The sequence below is a fragment of the Scyliorhinus torazame genome, chromosome 9, assembly GCF_047496885.1.
Source record: "Scyliorhinus torazame isolate Kashiwa2021f chromosome 9, sScyTor2.1, whole genome shotgun sequence".
Classification (NCBI taxonomy): domain Eukaryota; kingdom Metazoa; phylum Chordata; class Chondrichthyes; order Carcharhiniformes; family Scyliorhinidae; genus Scyliorhinus; species Scyliorhinus torazame.
Genome location: NC_092715.1, coordinates 46306686 through 46321791, shown reverse-complemented (window position 1 = coordinate 46321791; position 15106 = coordinate 46306686). Strand labels below are relative to the sequence as shown.

Below are 15106 nucleotides of genomic sequence, written 5' to 3'. Positions count from 1 at the left end.
CCCTGACAAATTATCCCAATAAAGTGAACCTTAGAGGCTGAATCTTACATAGATTTAGGGTTGGATTTTCACTACTGATGCAGGCTGAGTCAATATTTCCAGACTCAGCTGACCCACTTCAGTTTAATGTACCAAGTCGCACCCAGATTTAACTCTGGGTTGGTGGGAATGAGGAGGGGGTGAGGGGTGCAGTGTAGATGTAGGATGGAGTTGGGCCCACTGACCTTGGAAGCAGATACTAGATGGCAATGGGTGTGCACGAGTGCCAAGTAAGGCTTTTTAAAAGGCATTGAGGCATTGACAAAAGAGATCACATAAACTACTATGAGCCCTTAAAAATGTCAATCAAGCAAAGTCAACAATTTACTTCAATTGTCAAAACTGATGCCCTGCTGGGATAATGATTTTCTTGTTCTGGGCTCTCAGTCACGCATGCATGATGAGAACAAGTGGAAACCCAATCAATGTCGCAATGTTATTTGGTCATGTGAAGAGGTGTGACATTTCAGAAGCCTGTTATTGAAACTTTAATAGTCTGTCGGTATAAACTTTCATAGGGTAGTAGGAACAGCAGATATTTTTTCAAAAGAAAATTCTGAATGGGTGTTTTTTGTCAGCAATTCCACACTTGCCACTTTTATTACATGCGCATTTGTTATGCGCCTAGTACATACTGGGAGAATGGCTGTGGAAGAGACGTGATTTGGGATAAAGTTGGCAGGGAGAGTGTAAGGAACCAAGGGGAGTGACTGGGGGGCCATGAGTTGGCATGCAGCGTAGTAGGGCCTTGGGAAGTTTCTGGCGGCATGGGTTGACACGAGGAGTGGCCAGGGGGGCATGAGTAAGACATTTTGAACTTGCCTTTTAAAAAGTTCATGAATCCAGATTTTGATCCCTGACCCTTCTCAAGTGCCGTGACCACGGATCATAGCTATACTCCATAAAAATTGAGGCAGGGCTAGGAGCGGCCGACACCTGTAAAAGAGCTGGCCAAGTTGGGAGTGCAGGATGCTTGCTAGCTACTCACACCCTTTAAAAAAAATTAAATTTAGTGTACCCAATTAAGTTTTTTGCAATGAAGGGGCAATTTAGTGTGGCCAATCCACCTACCTGCACATCTTTGGGTTGTGGGGGCGAAACCCACGCAGACACGGGGAGAATGCGCAAACTCCAGATGGACAGTGACCCACAGCTGGGATGGAACCTGGGACCTCAGCGCCGTGAGGCAGCAATGCTAACCACTGCGCCACCATGCTGCCCCTACTCACTTTTTGCGTGCTGGCAAAAATTGCCAACACTGGGAATGGGTGCAGGAATGCTGGATTCAGGTCCCACCTGCCATTTTCAAATGGTTCTGGATTCGCCCCTACTCTGTGAAAATGTGGCCCTGAATATTACTTTGAATAAGTTTAACATCGCCGTACAATTTATTCCTGGTCCAGAGGAAGCACTTATGGGTCCCATGAATCAAGAACTCCTTGGCTTCGCAGCTACCTGCGATGGTCAAAATAGTTAAACGAATGCCGCTGCAGTCCATCAGATTTCTGAACATGAAAATAGTAGGCCTGGGATGGTGAATTATACATCAGTCATGGGAAGTGACTGCCTCAATCTTCAAATATTGAAACTTCATCGGTGCATCTTGGCCGTGCAAGGCAGTATTGATGAACCCATTTCACCGCTTTCAACAGTGGCTTTGCCCACTCCATTGTATCGAGCCAGTTCGAAGGACACAGCGCTGACAGAATGTGATATCTCTGTTCGTGCTCCAGTGGATGGTTAGTGGAGCAGCAGCAGCAGCAGCAGAGCCTCTGGCCGTGCTTGCACCCTGACTGACTACATTTGGCAGATCAACAAGGCAGAGAGTGGATTTCGTCTGGAGGAACCGTGTACTGTCCGTCAAGCACACTGTTTGTATCACAGACTGTATTGCCGTGAAATGCTTTACCAGCTGAGTTCCTTATGACTAATGATTATCAGAAAGAATTACAAGCCTTTTGTGCTGCAGCACAGTGACTATTACCACTGTCTCATCCCTTGAAGTTTCAAGGCCCTCGTGCGATGTTTTCAATCTGTTTACAATGTATGTATTGTGGATTTAATGTAAGACGGTACTTCAAAACAATCCTCAAAAGCATGAAGTCAATGCAGTTAGTCACTGTCAAAGGATTTCCCACGACTAAAGAGAATTTACTTGCATTTGATTTTAACTTAATTAACATCCTAAGACTTAATGACTTATGCATGAACTTAATTTTGAAACTCTTCATCGTAAACATCACATCCTAACTTCTCAGGCATAAATTTCATGCCTTTCGGGCTCAAAAGGGACCTCCTGCCACCTGGAAAATACTGCCCGCCTGCCTGCCTATAAATCAGAACAGAATCAGAGCAATCCGACAGAAACCGGCAGTCACGAATAATGCACACTGACTACAATGAAGAACCATGCAGGGAAAGCAAAATGGGCATTGCTCAGCTTGATCACGCAGGCAGAGAGGCAAGAAGAGGAACAGCTATTAGTGTGACCTTATAGGCAAGCAGGTGATAACTGCCAACACGAGCATCTGATTATTGTCATTGTTTAGTGCAGCCCTAAGTTTTCTCTGCAAGTGTCCACTGAGATCGCACTTTTAGGTCTTCCTCAAGCATACCATATGTACGGTTACGCAACAGAATACTGCGGGAATGCCCAAATAAGGATTATTGTGAAAACGATCCTGTGCAGTTCACATGTTGAGACCCGTTAAGGTCAATGTTGAGCGCCCTCATCTTGTCTTAAAGAAGCAGTAAATGCCTCTGATTGAGCTGCCTATAAACGGCGGCCTTGTAGCAAACTCCATTTTAAATTGGGCTTTTCACCCAGTATCATAAAACACCCAGCAAATTGAAAGGGCAGGACTTCAACTTTCATATCAATAGATGTCAATTGTGCCTTCGATTGCCATCCCCACAGGCGGTCCCTAAATAATCGAGCCAGCTGCTGCCATGGAGTCCTGCCCTCTGAAAATGCTGCCACCACCACCTCCCCCCTGACCCCCTCCATTTCGGGACCTCAATCTGGCACACTGCAGCTCACCTGGCAGCTTGAAAATGCCAGCTGCCCAGCAGTCAAAATCTACCACAAGTGGCCATTCTTTACACTCAAGCCTGGCCAACAAACATCGCCGTCATGAAAAGCATAATATAAATGCTAGTCTCTCTTTCCTTTTTGCAGCCCTATTAGAGGTACCACCTTTCAGATGAGATGTTGACCGAGGCCCTGTCTACCCTCACTGGAAGGATCCCACCATGGCACTACTTTGAAGAAGACCAGGGGAGTTATCCCTGGTGTCCTGGCCAATCCCTCGATCAACATCACTGAAACAGATTATCTGGCTATTTGATCATGTTACTGCGTGTGGGAGCTTGCGGTGTGCAAACTCACTGCTGTATTTCCGTCATTGCTACTGCAATTACGCTTCATGAGTATTTAATTGCCAATAAAGTACTTTGGGATGCCGCGAGGTCAGGAAAGGCACTACATAAATGCAAGTCTTTCCCTTATTTCACAAAGACCAACCTTTGGGAGCTCCTGTTTCCTCCCACAGTCCAAAGACGTGCAGGTTAGGTGGATTGGCCAGGCTAATTGCCCCTTCGTGTCCAACGGTTAGGTGGGGTTACATGGATGGGGCGTTGGAGTGGACCTGAGTGAGGTGCTCTTTCAGAGGGTCAGTGCAGACTTCAAGGGCTAAATGGCCTCTTTTTGCCCTGTAGGGGTGATATGATTCTTTACAGCAGAAGCAGTATAGACCAAGAATGAAGCTGCCAAGTTCTGCACCAGGCAACACATATGCTGGGGTTGCGAAGGCAGTTCCTAACTTTGAAGGAACAACATCAAGTTTTTTTAAGAATCCCGAAACAATGGTGCAGGATTAGCTGTCTAGCTAATATTGCACAAATCCTTGGTGTTATTTATAATAAGTAACAATAAGTTAGCAGTGAGTGCAAGATTGGTTGGCACTCAGTCAGCTAGATTCCTGATGATTCCTGTCTGCCACTCTCTCCTGTCTCAGTCCTGATCCTAGATGTGCTCACAGAAATAGGCATGTGTTAAGCAGCTCTCTCAAACTGAAGACCAGTGGCGGGACTGGCGACAAGCGTTGCACCTCCGACAATCTAACTGGAGAGACATCAGTCGATTGTGACACTCCACAACTTTTGTTTACATGCAAACCATGAAGTGCTGTTGAAATTAGATGTTCTTGAATTATTCACGGTGAATGAACTAGCTGGTTATTAAGTGGAATTGCAGGCTGATATTTTCAAGAATGGGCTATTTTGGGAAGTGCTTTTCGAATGAATAAAGAAAATTATGGGGTCGCGCAGCTTTAATGAGCCATCCATTTTGTTGTTCAGGTTACAGCTGCAGCAGACTAAATACATGTAAACAACTTCTCTGCATTGTGAAATTTGTTTAAATTTAATTCTAGTTCAAGCTGCAGTGCACCGTGAATTTGTTCGTGCAGTTTCAAGCCTCAGGATTACATTACTGTCCTTCATTCACCAAAAATCAATCTGTAAGTGCTTCTGAGATTTATTTCCAATGCAAGACGAAGACTAAGAGCACACCTACATCACACTCATCAAAGATTTCTCCATTGACACCAGCAGTACAGTACTTGTTTTCCCTGTTGACAGAACCAGGACTGCACACTGATTGCCAAAATAATGGTGGCCCCTTACTTCCCTGTACAATTCGACAATAACTGCATTTATGGAGCAGCAGTTACCTGAACACTGGACAATAACCAGTGGAGGAAAGGCCAGCGATGAAGAAATTGGCAAAAAAAAGCAATGGCAACATTTTTTAAACGAAATTTAAAGTACCCAATTCTTTTTTCCCCCAATTGAGGGACAATTCAGCCTGGCCAATCCAGCTTTCCTGCACATCTTTGGCTTGTGGGGTTGAGACACACGCAGACATGGGGAAATGTGCAAACTCCACACAGACAGTGACCCAAGGCCTCGGCACCGTGAGGCAGCAGTGCTAACACTGCACCACCGTGCCGCCCCGCAATGACATGAGGAAAAGCTTTTTCTCGCAGCACGTGCCCAGGATCCGGTATGCACGGCCTGAAATTGTGGTAGAGGCACGTTCCATCAAGACTTTCAAGAGGGCATTGGATTGTTATCTGAAAAGCAATAAAATGTGTGATTGTGGGGAGAAGGCAGGGGAGTGGCACTCAATAAATCATTCTGCGGGAGATGGCACAGATGCAGCAGGCAGATTGGCCTCCTTCGGGGGAATGTATTCTGTGAAGCAGCTGAAGATAGTTGGACCTAGAACACTGCTCAGAGGAATCCTTGGAGCAATATCCTAAGGCTGAGGTAATTGGCTTCCAACAAACACTATCATTTTCTTTTATGCTGGGTATGGCTCCAGGCTGTGGGGATTTTCTGTCTGGTATCCATTGACTTCTATTTTACTGGCCTCCTGGGAGCCACTTGGTCAAATGCTACATTGATGTCGAGCGCAGCCACTCTCACCTCACCTAACCACTGGTAGTCGGCTTGTTTCAACGTGTTTGGACCAGGGCTGTAATGAGGTTTGGAACCCAGTAGCCTTGGCAAAATCCAAACTGTGAGCAGTTTGCTGGTGTTCGCGTTTCTCTGAGAATGTCTGTTTATTCCAGCAATCCTGCAACCCAGCATGAATCGGAACAACCTTGGATGAATTAATAATATTCACTTCTTTACATACGAAGCAGAAGCAGGAGTAGGCCAGGAGGCCTTTTGAGTCTGCACTGCCATTCAATAAGATCATGCCTGATCGAATTGTAACCTCAGCTCCACATTCCTACAACCCCCAGTAACCTTTCACCCCCTTGCTTATCAAGAATCTATCTAAGCTCTGGCTGAAAAATATTCAAAGTCGCTGCTTCCACTATCTTTTGAGGAAGAGAGTTCCAAAGACTCACAACCCTCTAGGAGAAAGAAATCCTCCTCATCTCTGTCTTAAATGGAGGGGGGGGGGGGGACGCTTATTTTTAAATAGTGGCCCCTAGAAGTCGAGGTAAACCTCTATAAAGAACGCAGAAAACCTCTATAAAGAATGCAGAAAATTCTAGGTTAAAATAGGAAGTAGGAGCACCAAGATTTCTATCTGCCTGAAAGGACAGGAGGCCAGACACAAGTACATAAGAAATAGGAGCAGACAATATGGCTTATCGAGCCTGCTCTGCCACTCAGTAGAACCACTGTATATCTCAGCTCCACATTTTCTACCCGATCCCCATCTGCCTTGATTCCACGAGAGACCAAAAATATATCGATCCCACCCTTAAACTAACAAGGGTCAACAGCATATTTCCAAAGGTACCAGATATTGTTTTCAATCAGACTTTCCCATAGAGACTAATTGAGGTTGAATTTGTGCGTGGAGGTAGTTTGCCTTTTTCATCTCATGCACTCAAGAAAAAGAACCTTCCATGCTGCAATGGAATTTCTATTTTTGAAACTAACTTCATCATGGTAGGTTGCTGACAGTGTGGCATCATGCAAAGAAAGTCTTGGAGACATAGCTGCTTCTGCCACTGAAATAAGAAGGCACAATTGTATATTCTGCCAGTACATCCCATGTTGTCAGCACATCCAAATCTAAGACAGGTTTTAGCAAAGGACTAATAGGGACACTATGAGGAAAATAGGTGCATCTCATCAGTTAGCAGTGATCATTTATGAAATCACACTACCCAATAGCTCAGCTGGTTTATCCAATGCATAACTCGACTGTATCGTGCCAGATTTGCTCCCTGCTCGGTACTGAGCCTGTTTAGCTCTGATAATTCCCCTGCACATCTTCAGATGGAAGCGACTGCTCAAATTTACTTTAATGCTTGGACAAGTGTAATGGCCATGTGAATGAGGTGCTAGAGAAACAGGGGAGGACAATTGGAGAAGAAAATGGCTCGAGGATAAACTGAAACAAAACCACTAGCTTTTATCAAATGTTTGATATCTGCAAAAATATGTGAGTAAAACCCGGACCTAATGGCAGGTGACAGGCAACCTGAAATAACTTGCATTTGCATAGCACCTTTATTAGCATCAGGATGTCCAAAAGTATTTTACAGCCAATGAACAACAACAACTTGTATCTAACATGGTAAAATAATAACCTTTTATTGTCACAAGTATGAAGTTACTGTGAAAAGCCCCTAGTCGCCACATTCTGGCGCCTGTTCGGGTAAGCTGGTACAGGAATTGAACCCGCGCTGCTGGCCTTGTTCTGCATTACAAACCAGCTGTCTAGCGCACTGAGCTAAACCAGCCCAATAATGTCCCAGTATGGTGAAATCTGACACCGGACCTTCTAAAAGAGGATATCAGAGCAAATGAACATTAGCTTGTGGAAGAGGTAGGTTTGTGAAAGATGTGGGAGCAGGGTGTCAGGCTCACCGGCAAGGTGCAGGGAGAAAGTTTAAAAAGCTTGAGGGGAGAAAATATTTGAAAAGAAACAAAGGAAGTCTCACCCTGAGGGAGAAAAAGCACAATCACCAAGAGAAACCTAGCGAACTGCATGTATTAATAGAATCCATCAGCATAAATTCTCCAACGTCTGAAAAGTCACTGAGAATTTATTGACATCCATTTTGCAGACTTTTTTTTTGAAAAACAGTAATATTACTGTAATGTGAATGAGGCTTATGAAACAATTGCACTGCATAAGTAAATACGAAGACACTAAAAAAAAAATTCAATTCAAAACTCTGTTTTTTCTGTTGCACTTTGCAAAGTTAATTAAACTGCTGAAGTAGAAAGGGTTTGAAGATTGTGGCACCGTGCCCCTCTCACAGAAGAGCTATTCCCTCTGAATGGCCCAGCATTTTCTAGTTCAGCTTGAGAATACTGGCCAGTTCTGTCTGAAATAATTTTCCAATTAGCAAAATAAAGGGATTTTATTTCCTTACCGTCTGAAGGAGCTAAATCAAATACAACAGATTAATTCACTGTAGCTGACAAAACGCAGGCCAACAAAATATTGCAAAATAGTCCAAAAGAAATAGAGACATTCAGAGTGCTGCCCTGACACTGTTTGCTCCACTTGCACCTTTCCATATATGGCTGATATAAGAATTCAATGTTTAAAGGTGCACTGGGAAAAGATCCCAAATAAATGTAAAATAATGACTTCAAAAAGCAACGCCTGTTTCAATAGCATCTATACGCTGCTTAAATGTGGTTGGGGCAGACACACTGGGAAACTGTTTTGGTGTAATGTATCATAGAATTTATGTAGAAACTGTGTAGTTGAAGGTGTTTACCATGGATGCTGGCCTGAACTATTTGGGAACAACTTTTACTGACTGGACGTGATGCTCCATTCAGTGATATCTATGGCAGGCAGAGTGACTAGCTCAGGAACAGGCAAACTAAGATGAATGAAAAATGAAAGAATGAAAATTGCTTATTGTCACAAGTAGGCTTCAAATGAAGTTACTGTGAAAAGCCCCTATTCACCACATTCCAGCGCCTGTTTGGGGAGGGTGGTACTGGAATTGAACCGTACTGCTGGCCTGCCTTGGTCTGCTTTAAAAGCCGGCTATTTAGCCCTGTGCTAAACCAGCCTCGATATTCAGTAGTTGCCAAGGTAAATGTTGCAACTCGGACTCACCTGATGAAGGAGCTGCGCCCCAAAAGCTAGTGATTCAAAACAAACCTGTTGGCCTTTAACTTGGTGTTGTAAGACTTCAGACCTTCCAGAGTTGACGTCCTGTCATTCTTTTTTAAAAAAATACAATTGTCTTTCGAAAAACATACTGTGAAAATAATGTATATTTTACACAATAATTACATTTTGTGACTCCAATTTCTGATTTAACCCCAGGTAGGATTGATTATTGTCAGGAAATTGCAGAGATGTGAATGAAGTATTATCCTAGTTTTATTTTAAGGCACGGTGTGCTTTGGGGCAGATGGTAAGGTATGCTTTGTGTCAATTGTGGTGGTAAAAGTTAATTCTGGGAAAGTGGAAGTATTTGGTCAACTTCTCCATCAGTTTCAACAACGGGTACCCTCAGGTAAGACACCGCACCTCAACGGTTGTGTGACCACAAAAGCATTTTGCACAACCATCATTAAGCGCTCTCTAACGCTATTTTGCATCGGTTCGTGTTTCAATTCGGTCGCCGAATACAAAAAAAAACCCTGGGTGAACAAGGTTGTGGTGATGGGCAAGTTGGATACAGTGGGAGATGGTCCATCAATGCCAATCACCGGGCACCGGGATGAAACTGGTGGCCAAACTAAAGCTTCTTGAGTGAGACGGTCAGATTCAGTAACAAATCCAAGGGCGGCTCTGTACCCCTCCGGCCACTAAACCAGGAATGAAACCAATCAAAACTAAATTACGTTTGTTCTTGTTCAGAAAGAGGTCTTTATCCGTTCAATTGCCTCAATATGAATCCGGGTCCGGAGGACGGGAGAGGGGAGGATAGTATTCTAACCATTGCTCCTTACAATCCTTAACACTTTTCTCTTTAATAGTTAAATTAATTCTGATGCCATTAGCTGCTGGTACAAGAGCTATCTGCTTGCATCACGGCACCACTCAGAATTCAAACAGACCTTTCACAAAGGCTTGCTTGCTGCCCTTATCTCGTCCCCATTTGCCCTGAATTGTAAAACTTTCAGCAGCCAACAAGCTCACAAACAATGGCAACTCGCTGCGAGCATTCAAATCCTCTCCAGCATCTCCTGTCCCCCTTCTCCCGACAAATGGCATCTGAATATGCACAAGTGCTTTAATCAATCACCAACAAGGTTAATACAGCCTAATAACACCGGTTTGGAAAGAGACTGACGAATAGCATAGGAGCTCATTTGAAATTGATTACGAGCACAGCACTCAGCATTCACAATGAACGCAGCCCTCCAAAGCATCTCTGCGCACACAAAAAACATTAATCTTCATTAGAAGCATGGACACATAATGAAACTACTCAGAATGAAAGAATTGGGTGGTGGTTTGAGAATCGGGTTTCTCTTAATGAGCGGGCAAAACCAAAATTTCAGGCAAACGATAGTAAGTGGGCAAAATATCAAACAAAGCGTCCTTCCTAGTCGATACAAAAAAGGAAATGTAAACCTGCAATCAAAACTCCCACAATAACAGCGTGAGGTGAGGTGTTGGAAGGATTTATTTTGCACTCATAGACATATTAAATATTTAACAGTAAAATTCGGGTAGGTGAAAGACTGGAAAACTTACAAGAAACGTTGTTTACGGGGAAAAAGTCATAAATTAAAGACTTTTCAATAACGATGTTAAGTTCAAGGCTGAATTTTGGTGGTTTCCATTTTTTATGGAGAAAACATCTGCGGTGTAAATTGCTCATTTTTCATACGGTCCTGTTTCTGGATTATGTTTGAATCCAACCAGGTAAGAGTTGTTTTAAGTGTTTTCCCCTGATGCAACACTACTTGCATGTCGCAATAATGAAACATAAAGAGATTTCAATGTGCTGTGAGATGCAAAGAAATGTCATCATTCTAAGAGCTAAGGAGGCAGCGAACAATCTTGGTGCATATTTTCTGAGTAACGGTGGGTAACCCTCTCCCCCCTCCAATTGGGATCTATTCCCCGGGCTCACTGCAATGGAGAGACTTTACAATTGGAGCACTCATTCCTCTGTACATGGATCAATTCCTACTCTCATCAGACACGCAAAAGGTACCATTTTTTTACGCAGAGAAAGTGACCACTCACCCCCCCCCCCCCCCCCCCCCCACCCACACACATCCAGTTGTATTCCTCCCTGAAGCCAGAAATTAACCCGAACTTTACTGTGAAATGTTCAAATGAGTGTGGGAATGACTTCCAAACTGTCACCGCACCTTACCTCGTGTTGTGTTGCTATTGTGTGAGTTTTAATTGTGGGCTTTCTATAAACCAGGAAGGACGCTTTGCTTGATATGTTGCCCATCACTATGTCTGAAATTTAGGTTTTACCTGCTCATTGATTTAAATCTGATTCTTAAACCATCACTCCCATGAATGTATTGTAATATATTACTTCCATTGTTGCAGCACTCTCCCGGAGTAGCAGCCACTGAGAAGTGGCAGATTACTAGACAATAAGGGACAGCATAGCTATGCCTGATCCTGCCCATGCCTGATCCTGCCCATACCTGATCCTGCCCATGCCTGATGCCCACAAACGGAAGGACAGCTTACTGGCTAGCCATCTTCGGCATTTTCATCTCTGTTCGCTGAAAGTCCCTTACCCGGGATAAAAGGTTGAAGCATTGAGATCCTCAAGATATGTTTTGCTTGGCAGCACAACATGTAAACACAGGTGGCCACTAAATCATGAGCTGAGATCAAAATCGACTCAAAAACATCTATGCATCAGCATATCCCTAGATGTAATGTACCTTCCCTCCACTACACTGTACACTTCTACATATCTGCTACATTTACACAAAAAAGACCTGTTTGCTGATCCAATTATTTTTGCCAAAGATCTTGGGAAAGGCAGACTTTTTAAAATATTCCTTGCACAATATTAAAAGACTTATCCCCATGCCCCATGAAAAGTAAATGACAGCAGCACACATTCAATAGGGTAATTGGGGACAAACAGATTGACCCTCCTGCCCTTCACTTGGCCTTTCAGCCATGAAGCAATCTCGAGTGACCACTCACCATTACTCACAACGGCCCAGAATCCTCCGATGTTGAGCAACATTCAGAGCTCATCGGCATACAGGCTACCAGCAAACGTTGTTAACTCGAGAGTCCTGGCTGCATTCAACATCCGAGGCTGAATGCTTCACTTCAGAAAGTAGCACTTACAAAGGCACCCCACTACGTCCTACCTTCTCTGCAGGATGCCTGGCTGTCAGGATGCGCAATTGGAGGAAATGCTGGGTTCTGAGGACTGATTGACTTACTTCTTCTGCCTGTCCCTGTGACTTTGCACTGTCACATCAAAGTTTTAACTCTACGCCTTCTGCGTTATGCCTTATCCCCTTGTGCAAGGAAGGGTAACTCCACGCTAAATTATTCACCTCCACCCCCACTTTAACAAACATGGCAGAAAATCTGTCCCCATGGTACGTCTTCACTTGAAATGTATTCCTGCTTTATGTTCATGTATAATATAGATATTTTTATATGAATAATATATGTAATTCACTTATTAGAGTCACGGGCATTGTATTCAATTGTTCATAGTCTGTAACGCAGATAAACATTTAAACTGCCTGAACGATATATACCATTGAGATTAATTCTTCCTGAAAAATAATAACATTCAACTTTTTCACTCAGACAAACTTTGCACCTCACACACGTCGCATTGCCCCTGCAGTCTGGCGCGGCGTGAGGCTAACTTATTCTTTCTGCATTGCCCCCAAATCATTTAAAGCAGCAACATTGTCAAACGCACTTCAAAAACTGCAATTCCTGACCGGATTCTGGGAGAAAGCTCAGATTACACTCACACATTCACTGGGACCAGGAAACGACTACAGAAAGCGACAAAGAACCCCAGAAAATAAAACTGATCATCAGAGACACAACAGAATCTCTGAAATGACATAGAAAGTGAAAAGAGGGGTAATCCTTTACCCGTTTCCTTCTAAACTGAAGTTCCCGACCGCAGCTACTTCCATCAACTCGCAATGATTTCAGATTTCAGTATCCGGTGGTGGCAAATGAAAATCTAACAAAAACTACAAAACAAAACCAAAAGTATACCAGTCCCAGTTTGCTTCCCCCTCTCCAATCAATCAAGTTATTTAAATGTACCCCCATGAGTAACCTTTCATTGGACTCCAACATAGAAGTTGCTTGGAGGATTTAAAACATAAGGGAGCTGCACTCAGAACATTATTAAACTTATCCCACAGGACACCTCAACCTCCCATAAGAGATCCTTTGATTACTTTTTGGAGTAATTTGGAGTATTTCGAGATGCTAAACAGACCCATTGTACATTCCCAATGTTTTCTGCCTCTATATTATTTTGTGCGTGTGTGTGTGTGGGGGGGGGGGTTTGCCCCGCTTACCGCCACTGTATTTCAAGGATTCGAAACTTCAGAAATAACGCCCTGATTAGTGAGCTCTGCAGTTCAATGTGAAATGTATCCCTGCAACTGCCTTGTTTTTAAGTCCAATTCTTTCAGCTCTTGAAATCTCTCTTCTTTTTAATTCTATCCGAGTTTTAACATTTATGGGCGCCATCACAACTCGGCTGGGCGACTTACAATGGGGGACATGGACAAGCGATGTTGAGTAAGGGTTAACTGACTGCACGTTGTAAATGACAAAGAGCGGTGCACAAGCCAGTTTCCTGGTCTGCCAAAACTGGGCGGTGGGAGGGGGTGGGGGTGAAACTGTTCCTTTCATGCAAAGTTGGCAAACCTGTCCCAGTTTACCGGCCATCTAGTCCCGGCAATTACCTCTGAACAAAAGTAAAACTCTAAACTTTCCATTCTCCACCCACTGCAACTTTTCAACGGAGCGACAGGATCTCGCTACTGTCTCCCACTAAACTCCAGGAAGTTTGTCTCGCATTCACGAACATGTTGGACCATTATTTTATAGTTTGTTGTTGGGGTGAGAGGTCACTGCTATGAATGAAATGAAAGGCTCCGTGTACAGACACAGATGTCTTTCCAAACTGAAAAACGGATCCGTGTGGGTGGGATTTCACAATTCTCGTTTTCAGATAACGCCAAAATATTATTGGTGGTCAGGTGTTCCCTGGCTCTGCAACAGTGATTTGATGGGGAGTGAGATGGGAAAGTGCGGATTGCGGTTGGCGGTATTGTTGTAGTTTACATGCACCACGAGGAACTGGGTCGTGGAAAGAAAACAGGTCTTTACCAGGAACACGGGAATCTCGAATTAAAACACAAGCGTTAAGTCGGAGACAGACGGGGAAGGGCAGAACGATTTCAAATGCGGCCCGGGTGGATTGTGCCCACTGTATGCAGGGTGTTAACATCCCCAGGAATGGGGAAGGAGCCGAAGCTTTTCAGGGTATTTATATACACTATATATAAAAGGCGCGACAGTATCGTGTCTCCATCTTAAGGCGCTATAGGGAAGAAGTGAAGAGTCCGCCTACTGACTGCACTTGCACAAGGAACTGTGTGCTAACATTAACGCCAAGGCAGCACATCCACTGTCCGCATCACAATCAGATATGGTCAAGAGTTAGCAACACCGTCTGATTCCTTCGACCTAACCAACCCTCTCGGATTGAGGTGTAACATTTTCCAAAGCTGGCGAGGGATATGGAGTTGACCCGATGGCCCTATTCCTATGGACCTGCCCTGTGTGTGTACATTTTATATGTGTACATCATATATCCAATGGTAGTGACATATATCCAATGATAGTGACATTATATATCCAATGGTAGTGACATTATATATCCAATGATAGTGACATTATATATCCAATGGTAGTGACATTATATATCCAATGATAGTGACATTATATATTCAATGATAATGACATTATATATTCAATGGTAGTGGCATTAAATATCCAATGGTCGTGACATTATATATTCAATTGTAGTGACATTATATATCCAATGGTAGTGACATTATATATCCAATGGCAGTGACATTATATATCCAATGGCAGTGACATTATATATTCAATGGTAGTAACATTATATATTCAATGGTACTGACTCTCCCGCTTTAAGTACAGAGGTCCCAGTGACTGAGGACACCGCCAGCTCCTGGCCACATGCAACAGTGACGAGGTGTCCCTCGCCTTGGCAAACTTCTGCTTAGTGTGTCCAAGAGAGGGAGCAGGCGTTACAACTCATAGTGACAAAGATTAAAAACAAATACAGCACCAAACACTCCCTCTTCCAGAGTAACTGGGGAAAGTTGGTCAGCGCTCAGTTGCCTTTTCTCTTTCCCTTGCAGCCATTGAAAGGGGGGGGGGGGGGGGGTGGTTAAAGGAATTACAAGCATCACATGAAATGACCTGTATTCCCACCCCGACCCCGTAAACTACTTTACACCCACGCGGGAAAGAGACGCCGAACTCCAGTCAGATGAATCCCATTGTTTTCCCTTCATGTTTAAACAG

The 15106-nt window shown here is 43.7% G+C and overlaps 1 protein-coding gene across 25 annotated transcripts in view; it reads right to left on the bottom strand.

Annotated features, from left to right (window-relative positions):
- Positions 1-15106, bottom strand: part of LOC140429166 (teneurin-3) — a 3593949-nt gene that overhangs the window by 1102363 nt on the left and 2476480 nt on the right. Inside the window, exon 1 of one of the 25 annotated variants that reach the window (XM_072515808.1) lies at positions 11690-11821. The exons of the other annotated variants lie outside the window; for them this stretch is intronic. The gene's annotated coding sequence lies outside the window, so the exon portion shown is untranslated. Of the gene's footprint in view, positions 1-11689; positions 11822-15106 lie in introns of those variants that run through there. 25 annotated transcript variants of the gene reach the window in all.